Below are 11,774 nucleotides of genomic sequence, written 5' to 3'. Positions count from 1 at the left end.
TTCTTCAAAATCTTATCAAGGTGTGTGCTTTGTGAAAGACCTATGAGGCGTCTCGATCTATCCCTATAGATCTTGATGCCTAATATGTAAGCAGCTTTCCTTCATTGGAAAACACTTATTCAAGTAGGCCTTAATGTTGTCCAAGAATTCTATATCATTTCCCATCAAAAGTATGTCATCTACATATAATATGAGAAATGCTACTAAGCTCCCACTCACTTTCTTGTAAACGCAGGCTTCTCCATAAGTCTGCATAAACCCAAACACTTTGATCATCTCATCAAAGCGGATGTTCCAACTCCGAGATGCTTGCACCAGCCCATAAATGGATCGCTGGAGCTTGCATACTTTGTTAGCATTCTTAGGATCGACAAAACCCTCCGGCTGCATCATATACAGTTCTTCCTTAAGATGCCCGTTAAGGAATGCCGTTTTGACGTCCATCTGCCATATCTCATAATCATAGTATGCGACAATTGCTAACATGATTCGGACGGACTTAAGCTTCACTACGGGAGAGAAAGTCTCATCGTAGTCAATCCCTTGAACTTGCCGATAACCCTTAGCGACAAGTCGAGCTTTATAGATGGTGACATTACCATCCACGTCCGTCTTCTTCTTAAAGATCCATTTATTTTCTATCGCTCGCTGATCATCGGGCAAGTCAGTCAAAGTCCATACTTTGTTTTCATACATGGATTCTATCTCGGATTTCATGGCTTCTAGCCATTTGTTGGAATCTGGGCCCGCCATCGCTTCTTCATAGTTCGAAGGTTCACCGTTGTCTAACAACATGATTTCCAGGACAGGGTTGCCATACCACTCTAGTGTGGAACGTGTCCTTGTGGACCTACGAAGTTCAGTAGCAACTTGATCAGAAGTACCTTGATCATCATCATTAATTTCCTCTCCATTCGGTGTAGGTACCACAGGAACGTTTTCCTGAGCTGCACTACTTTCCGGTTCAAGAGGTAGTACTTCATCGAGTTCTACTTTCCTCCCACTTACTCCTTTCGAGAGAAACTCTTTTTCCAGAAAGGATCCGTTCTTGGCAACAAAGATCTTGCCTTCGGATCTTAAGTAGAAGGTATGCCCAATGGTTTCCTTAGGGTATCCTATGAAGACACATTTTTCCGACTTGGGTTCGAGCTTTTCAGGTTGAAGTTCTTGACATAAGCATATCATCCCCAAACTTTTAGAAACGACAGCTTAGGTTTCTTCCCAAACCACAATTCATACGGTGTCGTCTCAACGGACTTAGACGGTGCCCTATTTAAAGTGAATGTAGCTGTCACTAGAGCATATCCCCAAAATGATAGCGGTAAATTGGTAAGAGACATCATAGATCGCACCATATCCAATAGAGTGCGATTACGACGTTCGGACACACCGTTACGCTGAGGTGTTCCAGGCGGCGTGAGTTGTGAAACGATTCCACATTTTCTTAAGTGTGTACCAAATTCGTGACTTAAATATTCTCCTCCACGATCCGATCGTAAGAATTTTATCTTTCGGTCACGTTGATTCTCTACTTCATTCTGAAATTCCTTGAACTTTTCAAAGGTCTCAGACTTGTGTTTCATCAAGTAGACATACCCATATCTACTCAAGTCATCAGTGAGAGTGAGAACATAATGATATCCTCCGCGAGCCTCAACGCTCATTGGACCGCACACATCGGTATGTATGATTTCCAACAAGTTGGTTGCTCGCTCCATTGTTTCGGAGAATGGGGTCTTGGTCATTTTCCCCATGAGGCATGGTTCGCATGTGTCAAATGATTCATAATCTAGAGACTCTAAAAGTCCATCAGCATGGAGCTTCTTCATGCGCTTGACACCAATGTGACCAAGGTGGCAGTGCCACAAGTATGTGGGACTATCATTATGAACTTTACATCTTTTGGTATTCACACTATGAATATGTGTGACATTACGTTCGAGATTCATTAAGAATAAACCATTGACCATCGGGGCATGGCCATAAAACATATCTCTCATATAAATAGAACAACCATTATTCTCGGATTTAAATGAGTAGCCATCTCGTATCAAACGAGATCCAGATACAATGTTCATGCTCAAACTTGGCACTAAATAACAATTATTAAGGTTTAAAACTAATCCCGTAGGTAAATGTAGAGGTAGCGTGCCGACAGCGATCACATCGACCTTGGAACCATTCCCGACGCGCATCGTCACCTCGTCCTTCGCCAGTCTCCGCTTATTCCGCAGCTCCTGCTGTGAGTTACAAATATGAGCAACGACACCGGTATCAAATACCCAGGAGTTACTACGAGTACTGGTAAGGTACACATCAATTACATGTATATCAAATATACCTTTAGTGTTGCCGGCCTTCTTGTCCGCTAAGTATTTGGGGCAGTTCTGCTTCCAGTGACCCTTCCCGTTGCAATAAAAGCACTCAGTCTCAGGCTTGGGTCCATTCTTTGACTTCTTCCCGGCAACTGGCTTACCGGGCGCGGCAACATCTTTGCCGTCCTTCTTGAAGTTCTTCTTACCCTTGCCCTTCTTGAACTTAGTGGTCGTATTGACCATCAACACTTGATGTTCTTTCTTGATTTCAACCTCTGCTGACTTCAGCATTGAGAATACTTCAGGAATGGTCTTCACCATCCCCTGCATATTGTAGTTCAACACAAAGCTCTTGTAGCTCGGTGGGAGCGACTGAAGGATTCTGTCAATGACCGCCTCTTCCGGGAGGTTGATCTCCAACTGGGACAGGCGGTTGTGCAACCCAGACATTTTGAGTATGTGCTCCCTGACAGAACTGTTTTCCTCCATCTTACAACTATAGAACTTGTCGGAGACTTCATATCTCTCGACCCGGGCATGAGCTTGGAAAACCATTTTCAGCTCCTCGAACATCTCATATGCTCCGTTCTTCTCAAAACGCTTTTGGAGCCCCGGTTCTAAGCTGTAAAGCATGCCACACTGAACGAGGGAGTAATCATCAGCACGTGATTGCCAAGTGTTCATAACGTCTTGGTTCTCTGGGATGGGTGCTTCACCTAGTGGTGCATCTAGGACATAATCTTTCTTGGCTGCTATGAGGATGATCCTCAGGTTCCGGACCGAGTCCGAATAGTTGCTGCCATCATCTTTCATCTTGGTTTTCTCTAGGAACGCGTTGAAGTTCATGTTGACATGAGCGTTGGCCATTTGATCTACAAGACATATTTTGCAAAAGTTTTAGACTAAGTTCATGATAATTAAGTTCATCTAATCAAATTATTTAATGAACTCCCACTTAGATTAGACATCCCTCTAGTCATCTAAGTGTTACACGATCCGAGTCAACTAGGCCGTGTCCGATCATCATGTGAGACGGACTAGTCATCATTGGTGAACATCTCCATGTTGATCGTATCTTCCATACGACTCATGTTCGACCTTTCAGTCTCTGTGTTCCGAGGTCATGTCTGTACACGCTAGGCTCATCAAGTTAACCCTAAGTGTTCTGCATGTGTAAATCTGTCTTACACCCGTTGTATGTGAACGTAAGGATCTATCACACCCGATCATCACGTGGTGCTTCGAAACGACGAACTTTAGCAACGGTGCACAGTGAGGGGAAACACTTTCTTGAAATTATTATAAGGGACTTATTTACTACCGCCGTTCTAAGTAAACAAGATGCATAAAACATAATAAACATCACATGCAATTATATAGTAGTGACATGATATGGCCAATATCATATAGCTCCTTCGATCTCCATCTTCGGGGCTCCATGATCATCTTCGTCACCGGCATGACACCATGATCTCCATCATCATGATCTCCATCATTGTGTCTTCATGAAGTTGTCACGCCAACGGCTACTTCTACTTCTATGGCTAACGCGTTTAGCAATAGAGTAAATTAATTACATGGCGTTCTTCAATGACACGCAGGTCATACAAAAAATAAAGACAACTCCTATGGCTCCTGCCGGTTGTCATACTCATCAACATGCAAGTCGTGATTCCTATTACAAGAACATGATCTCATACATCACAATATATCATTCATCATTCATCACAACTTCTGGCCATATCACATCACATGACAATTGCTGCAAAAACAAGTTAGACGTCCTCTAATTGTTGTTGCATCTTTTACGTGGCTGCAATTGGGTTCTAGAAAGAACATTTTCTTACCTACGAATAACCACAACGTGATTTTGTCAACTTCTATTTACCCTTCATAAGGACCCTTTTCATATAATCCGCTCCAACTAAAGTAGGAGAGACAGACACCCGCTAGCCACCTTATGCAACTAGTGCATGTCAGTCGGTGGAACCTGTCTCACGTAAGCGTACGTGTAAGGTCGGTCCGAGCCGCTTCATCCCACAATACCGCTGAAGCAAGAAAAGACTAGTTGCGGCAAGCAAGTTGACAAGATATACGCCCACAACAAAATTGTGTTCTACTCATGCAATAGAGAACTACGCATAGACCTAGCTCTGATACCACTGTTGGGGAACGTTGCAGAAAATAAAATTTTTCCTACAGTTTCACCAAGATCCATCTATGAGTTCATCTAAGCAACGAGTCATGGGAGAGAGATTGCATCTACATACCACTTGTAGATCACGTGCGGAAGCGTTCAAGGGAACGGTGATGATGGAGTCGTACTCGCCGTGATTCAAATCACCGATGACCAAGTGCTGAACGGACAACACCTCTGTGTTCAACACACGTACGGTACGGACGACGTATCCTCCTTCTTGATCCAGCAAGGGGGAAGGAGAGGTTGAGGAAGAAGGCTCCAGCAGCAGCACGGCGGCGTGATGATGGTGGAGAGGCAGTACTCCGACAGGGCTTCGCCAAGCGCTCAACGGAGGAGGAGAGGTGTTGGGGAGGGGAGGGGCTGCGCCTTGGATCAGGTGTTCAGCCCTCCCCTCACCCATCTATTTATAGGGGAAGGGGGAAGGGGGCCGGCCCCCTCTAGATGAGATCTAGAGGGGGGGGGGCGGCGGCCAGGGAGGGGGGCTTGCCCCCCAAGCAAGGGGGGCGCCCCCACTAGGGTTCCCCCCCCCAATCCTAGGCGCATGGGCCCAAGGGGGGGGGCGCCCAGCCCTCCAGGGGCTGGTTCCTTGCGCCATGCGGCCCATGGGGCCCTCCGAGAGGGGTGGCCCCTCTTGGTGGACCCCCGGAACCCTTCCGGTGGCCCCGGTACAATACCGATATGCCCCCGAAACTTTCCGGTGTCCGCATGACAACTTCCCATATATAAATCTTTACCTCCGGACCCTTCCGGAACTCCTCGTGACGTTCGGGATCTCATCCGGGACTCCGAACAACATTCGGTAATCACATACAAGTCTTCCTAATGACCCTAGCGTCACCGAACCTTAAGTGTGTAGACCCTAAGGGTTCGGGAGGCATGCAGACATGACCGAGACGGCTCTCCGGTCAATAACCAACAGCGGGATCTGGATACCCATGTTGGCTCCCACATACTCCTCGATGATCTCATCGGATGAACCACGATGTCGAGGATTCAATCAACCCCGTATACTATTCCCTTTGTCAACCGGTACATTACATGCCCGAGACTCGATCGTCGGTATCCCAATACCTCGTTCAGTCTCGTTACCGGCAAGTCACTTTACTCGTACCGTAATGCATGATCCCGTGACCAAACACTTGGTCACTTTGAGCTCATTATGATGATGCATTACCGAGTGGGCCCAGAGATACCTCTCCGTCATACGGAATGACAAATCCCAGTCTCGATCCGTGTCAACCCAACAGACACTTTCGGAGATACCTGTAGTGCACCTTTATAGTCACCCAGTTACGTTGTGACGTTTGGTACACCCAAAGCACTCCTACGGTATCAGGGAGTTACAATATCTCATGGTCTAAGTAAGATATACTTGACACTGGAAAAGCTCTAGCAAAACGAACTACACGATCTTGTGCTATGCTTAGGATTGGGTCTTGTCCATCACATCATTCTCCTAATGATATGATCCCGTTGTCAACGACATCTAATGTCCATAGTCAGGAAACCATGACTATCTGTTGACCAACGAGCTAGTCAACTAGAGGCTTACTAGGGACGTATTGTGGTCTATGTATTCACACGTGTATTACAATTTCCGGATAATACAATTATAGCATGAATAAAAGACAATTATCATGAACAAGGAAATATAATAATAATCCTTTTATTATTGCCTCTAGGGCATATTTCCAACAAGATCTTGGTGATACGTAGGAAAATTTTGAATTTCTGCTATGTTCCCCAACACTGCCCCCACGTCTCATTATCTTCTCACACCCACACATACCAACACAAACACCACACACACAGAAAAATTCTCCTGGTGCCTTTATTCCCTCCCCCCTTGCATATACACACTCAAGGGAATGGAATCTCTTGTCGTGATGTCATATTCGTCTCTCTCTCTCTCTAGACCACCCTCATTTCTCGTGCTATCTCTCCCCCCCCGTCGGCCCCTCTATCCATGCCTCTCTCGAATACGTAATACACACACATACCTCTCTAGGCCCCGCCAAATGCACCAACTACACATTCACACATGTTACATCACGTACCCCATTGATCTAAAAAGCCCTCTCTTCATGTTTATTTCGCATACAGCATTCCTTTTGAATAAAGTGTGGCCAAAAAATTAATTTAGAGTTTTTACATATATATAACATTACAAAGTTATATGGAGGAGTACGAACGCTAATTGGATTGCATTGTGCCCACAATGATATTTATTCCGCACTGTGAATTTGTATATTTTTATACTATATACAAAGTTAGTCATAATAAAGAGAAACGAAGAGCATCTCTCTCTCCATCGCATACCCCCCCCCTATACGGCCCTTTCACGTATGCACACAAAACTATCTCCATGTCCTCTAAAAGTAATCCCCCATAAAATTCACGCGTGTTTCATCTTTCTCTCGCGATATATGCAATGACGATCATTGTATTTGAAGTGAAAGCACGATACATACATTGGACTTCATAATCCACTCATTACGGTCACCGTTTACGTTTAGTGGTTATTATACAGTCATGGGCTCACCGTACAACTTTGTATTTGCTCATGACATGACTAGTTGACCAGTTGAACGCTCCACGTGGCACCTGATCTAGTGTTGCATCACATTATCTCACTAACATCGTGCCCACCTGTCGACTTGTATCTACTCTACATCTACACTATTATAAAATATTTAAAAAACACTCTTATAAAAAACAGAGTTGGTGATGATGGTGTGCCTGCCATCCTGCAATATAGGCCGTCCGATTTATATCTGACGGATAGGAAAGAAACTATGGCAGTTTTGCAAAAAGGTACCCACACACCTCTCCCCATTTGCAAATAAGGCCTTCCCTCGTTCATCCTTTTCTCTCACAAGATAAACAAGTCATACAAATGCATCTTGATGTTACATGCAACGCACGGGCATCTTGCTAGTAAGAATGAAAACAAACGACAAAAAAATATTTTGACGGTGGTGCGAAGTCATGAACGCGGGCACAGCGGACAAGGTGGTCTTGCATTGGTATGCTGAGCCGTCTGTTTTAACACACATGAGTTGGTTTGGTGATTATACACACACGCACGCATGCACACGAACTCCATCCACGCAACACTCACACAAACACATGCACCCGCGCACGCACGCAACACTCACACACACACACGCAGCCACGCACGCACGCAACAGTCACACGTACACACGCACGCATGCATGCACACACCAGTACACCACACGACCAACACACACTCACGCTCAAGTGCACAACCTACACGTGCATGCGCACACATCAGGTCCTGACAGACACATACACAACTAGGTGATTCCCGCGCATGGGTTGGAGCCTTGTCGCGCCTGCGTAAATTTGTGTTTATCTGACCTTTTCCCTATGCGAACTGACAGGTGGGACCCACAAGGAACATGGTCAATTTAACTAGTCAACATGGCGCCACGCAGACTATTTGGCCGGTCAATAGAGTGCAATCCGATGCTGAACTGTGAGCAAGTGACCGGATAATCACTGCAAAACGTATATAGTGACCATAATCAGCTTATTCTGAAGTTCGGTGACCGTACTACGCTTTTCTCTCTATAGGCCCTCCAAAACTACATCTCTACACGTTCTCGCATGTTACATCTAACAACTATGCAATACAGCACTACTACTACACTCTAACACAATAAATCATATGTGTTTCTAGTTTTACTAGATATCATATTGTTACTTATAATTATTCAATTTGCATACATTAAAATTGCCTTTGAAATGTATGGCCAGTATCATCTACCGCACAGGAAAAATCCCGCCCTTTCCTGTTTAATCGGGTTTGTATCGATGGATCGTGCAAAACAGCAAAACTATAGTACTATATAGTACAAGTGATAGTTCACTGGGCCGTCGTGTCGTCTACTCCTCCGTCATAAGAGTGGAGCACTCGCTTTCATAAATCTTCTAGTCCCTTTCGCCAACATGTGGGACATCAAGCTACCGGGTCCACGTGCCATACCGGAATACAGTGCAGAGCAGCCGGGGTGAAGCACCCCAGTCATGGCGCCGGCGTAGTAATGAGAAATGAGGCGTCAAATCACAAAGTTGCACCTTTCCCGCAGTTAAGTTGGAGGGATGAAGTAATAATGCTAAAAGAAGAAGTTGGAGGGACGAAGCAACCATCATTTCACTCGTTGCTGAATCCGCTTCTCCCTCATCTTCTTCAACTTAACCACGTGTTGCTTCTGCCATTATTCTGCCTCATGTGGGACGCGGATCAGCTTGGTAAAGCACTGACACGTGGGACCACATGTTAGCAAACCGCCAGGACAACGTCCTCCAAAAATAAGAAACCTCCCCCGCCATCCGCGCGGCAAAATCACCTCCTTTTTACTAATCTTTGATTCTATAATTTTTTAGATCAATATAATTGAGATTTGTATAGATAGCACACAGGAGCAAAACCAAGTGGCACGGTTAAGGGCATCCACAATGTGTAGCCAAATGTGAAAATAGCTTTTGGCATCGTGGGAACCATTGTGGACGGCGTTGCCAAAGCCAAAAAGATGGAACCGAAGCTCCCTGATTGATTGATTGAAGGAATAGAAAAATGCAACATCTCTCCTCTTTCTCCCATGCTTGGACGCATGTAGGAGTAGTACAGTATAGAGCACAGAGTCTACTCCCCTGTCCCTTCTATCACAAATCACAAAGCAGTGAGGCGTCAAATCACAAAGCACGGACGAAGCAACTATCATTTCACTCTTCGCTGACTCCGCTTCTCCACTGTCTTCTTCGAGAAACCATCTCACCGCACTAGTACTCCTAGTAGTATTACTAGTAAAGGACTTCCTGGATGCAAATAAGGCAGTTGTCTCGGCTTGCAGGCGGCACTTGCGAACGACTTACCGTGGTCTCCCTCAATGGTGTTCTCCGTCGAATGCACTTCGCCAAACCACAAAAAAAAGTCGTCGACGTCACCGCAATGGGCAAGGAATTCGAATATAGTTACTACCTCCATTTTTTTGTACACAAGGCCAGTATATCAAAATTACAATTTGCAAAGGGCCACTAACACTAATCGAGGCAAACTTGATGGGGTTAGCAACCAAGGACATTAATATCCCCTGCATGCATGCGGAAGTGAGAAGGTTCGTTTGCATGGCGCTGCATTAATCAAGCGATGAGTAGTGAGATGGTTAGCTCTTTGGTCTTTCGAGAAAAAAATACGCATTAATTGACACGTGAAACGAGGATTTGTATCGAAGGAAAACCCCGCCTTTCTTTTTTAACACCAGTACTCCTAGTACGTACTACCTCCGTCCTGGTTTATATGTCCTTTTTATAGTTTGTGCCAAATTTTGACTAAAGATTTAACTAACAAAATGTTAATGCATGTCAAGAAAAATTATCTCATTGGATTCGTATTTGAACATAGTTTTTGAAAAATATAATGTTTGGTGACATGCGTGAACATTTTCTTAGTTTAATCTATGGTAAAAATTTGGCACGAAATACAATGGGGACCAATAAATCCGGACAGAGGTAGTACGTACTTATCCTGTTTGGGTCTAGGCCTTGCATTGCCAAACTTCGCCACACATTTTTGCCAAGCTTGCCTAAAATTTTCAAAATGAGAAGGAGGTACACTTGCGCATGACTGTCGCGGTCGCACCGCACCCTCACACGGTCGCTCCTGCACGCCACGGTCGCACCGCACCCTCACACTTCGCTCCTGCACGCCGCAAACCCAACCAAGGGAACGCACCCTCACTGACACGTGCTGTCGCATGTGAACAAACCAAACTCAGCCATCCTATCGCTGACACATAATTTTCGTTCATAGAGTATGTTTATCCAACCGGAGTACCCGTACGGCCCGTGCGGTGGTCTGTTGGGGAAGAAGAAGAGGTGAGGAAGAAGGAAAGAAGGGTTAGGAGACGTAGGATATTCATCCAACCGCCTGAAATGGTAGACTCGGGCGACTTGCATAACAAATAGTATGTTTTTACACAGCAAAAGATCCATAATAATAAAAATAACAACATAAATAAAAACTATCACTGCTCGCGGAAAGAGACGGCCTCGTCGTCTTTGGCTGCGGGCGCGAACCAGCCATCGCTGCCAACGTGTGTCTCTGCACCGTGGTTGTCCTCGGCCTCCAGCTACTCGTTCGAGCGGAGCGTGCGGGCACTCTGCACGGACGAGAGCACAGCCTGGTTCAAGTCGAGGACGTCCGGTCCCGCCTCCAGGAGGGCCTCGATGGAAACGGCATCCGCGCGCTCCGCGTCGAGTCGAGCCTCCGCCGCCCGGTTCAAATCCAGGACTTCCGGTTCCGCCTGCAGGAGGGCATCGATGAGAGCGGCATCCACGCGCTCCGCGTCGAGTCGAGCCTCTGCCGCCCAGTTCAAGTCCAGGACTTCCGGTTCCGCCCGCAGGAGGGCGTCGATGAGAGCGGCATCCATGCCCTCTGCGTCGAGTCGAGCCTCTGCCGCCCGGTTCATGTCCATGACGTTCGGTTCCGCCTGCAGGAGGGCCTCGATGGCAGAGGCATCCGCGCGCTCCGTCTCAAGTTGAGCTTCCGCCGCTCGGTTCACATCCATGACATCCGGTTCCGCGTGCAGGAGAGCCTCGATGGCAGCGGCATGCGCGCGCTCCGCGTCGAGTTGAGCCTCTGCCTCTCGATCCTCCTTTAGTATCGCCATGTTGAACAGCTGGTCCGCCTTGTTGGAAATATGCCCTAGAGGCAATAATAAAAGTATTATTATATTTCATTGTTCATGATAATTGTCTTGTATTCATGCTATAACTGTATTATCCGGAAATCGTAATACACGTGTGAATACTTAGACCACACTATGTCCCTGGTAAGCCTCTAGTTGACCAGCTCGTTGTGATCAACAGATATTCATGGTTTCCTGACTATGGACATTGGATGTCATTGATAACGGGATCACATCATTAGGAGAATGATGTGATGGACAAGACCCAATCCTAAGCATAGCATAAAAGATCGTGTAGTTCGTTTTGCTAGAGCTTTGCAAGTGTCAAGTATCTCTTCCTTCGACCATGAGATCGTGTAACTCCCGGATACCGTAAGAATGCCTTGGGTGTGCCAAACGTCACAACGTAACTGGGTGACTATAAAGGTGCATTACAGGTATCTCCGAAAGTAGCTGTTGGGTTGACACGGATCGAGACTGGGATTTGTCACTCCGTATGACGGAGAGGTATCTCTGGGCCCACTCGGTAATGCATCATCATAATGA

Source organism: Triticum aestivum, chromosome 7B, assembly GCF_018294505.1.
Source record: "Triticum aestivum cultivar Chinese Spring chromosome 7B, IWGSC CS RefSeq v2.1, whole genome shotgun sequence".
Lineage (NCBI taxonomy): Eukaryota > Viridiplantae > Streptophyta > Magnoliopsida > Poales > Poaceae > Triticum > Triticum aestivum.
This window is presented reverse-complemented; position numbering follows the sequence as displayed.